Source organism: Pteropus alecto, unplaced genomic scaffold (assembly GCF_000325575.1).
Source record: "Pteropus alecto unplaced genomic scaffold, ASM32557v1 scaffold68, whole genome shotgun sequence".
Taxonomy (NCBI): Eukaryota; Metazoa; Chordata; class Mammalia; order Chiroptera; family Pteropodidae; genus Pteropus; species Pteropus alecto.
In genome coordinates, this window is record NW_006441386.1 from 2472910 (window position 1) to 2474055 (window position 1146).

Here is a 1146-nt window from a genome sequence, read left to right on the forward strand (position 1 = left end):
CCTGAAACTCATTGGCCCTTTTTAATCACAGGGAATACCTTAACTGCCATCTTGCTCCTTGGTCCTGGCCCTAAGAAGAATCCTGCCACCAACCTCAAGAGCAGGATTTCTCAAACTTCAGTCATTTGCTTTCAGTCATCTAGCTGTTCATCAAAATCTGGAACTTGGCTACACCGCTTTTCCCAGTCTCCCTTGCAGTTATGTGTGAACACGTAAGTTTTAACCAAGAGAATGTGAGCCGAAGTGTTGTGGCCACACCCTGGGCCAGGGACTTTAAAGCAGCCATGGGCCTTCTTTTCTCCTTTTCTGCATGCTAGAACCCAAAAGTAGCAACCCAGTTTTGACTATGATGGTGATGAGGAGACCCAAAAGACAGGGACAGCCTCAAGACAAAAAGAAAAACTGGGGCCCTGAAACACCGCATTAGCGAAACCACCTGCTAACTGGAAACACCCAGCCTGTATTGTTAAGGAAATAATAAACTTCTCGTAGTTTAAGCCACTGAATTTTGGAGGTCTATTTGTTACTGTCACTCAGCCTCCCTACTGAACATATTTACCTTCTTTTAATGTATTATTATCTACATAATTTTTATTTAAACAAATCCCCTTCACTTTTCTATTAGCTACATTTTAAACAATAATATTCACAAAATAATAAAGCAAATTTTATCAGGTGTTTACTACGTGTCCTGTTTTTATCATAGACATTTTAACTTATTGAATGTTTTATACATGGCCATGCTATCCTGAACAAGCCCGATCCTGTCTGATCTTGGAAGCTAAGCAGGATTGGGCCTGGTTAGTACTTGGATGGGAGACCACCTAGGAAAACCAGGTGCTATAGGCATTAAAAAAAAAATTAATGTTTTACATTAATTAACTCATTTTAATCCTCAAAGGAACACTATAAGGTAGGTACTATTATTATCATGACTCTTTAACAAATGAGGAAACTGAAGCAGAGAGACATTTAGTAACTCACTGAGGTCCCACAGCTGATAAGTGGAAGAGCGAGGAAGGTAGGGACAGAGCTATTCTCATGATACAGTCAATCTCAGAGTGTTCTATTACTAAACTGCATTTTCAGAATGTCATTACAAAATTTGCAAATGGCATTTTTTTCTTATTGATCTTTTCACTGTAG

General features: G+C 39.1%; 1 pseudogene; it reads left to right on the forward strand.

Annotated features, from left to right (window-relative positions):
* Window positions 1-730: 730 nt before the first annotated feature.
* LOC112485336 lies at window positions 731-849 on the forward strand (annotated as a pseudogene).
* Window positions 850-1146: the final 297 nt, after the last annotated feature.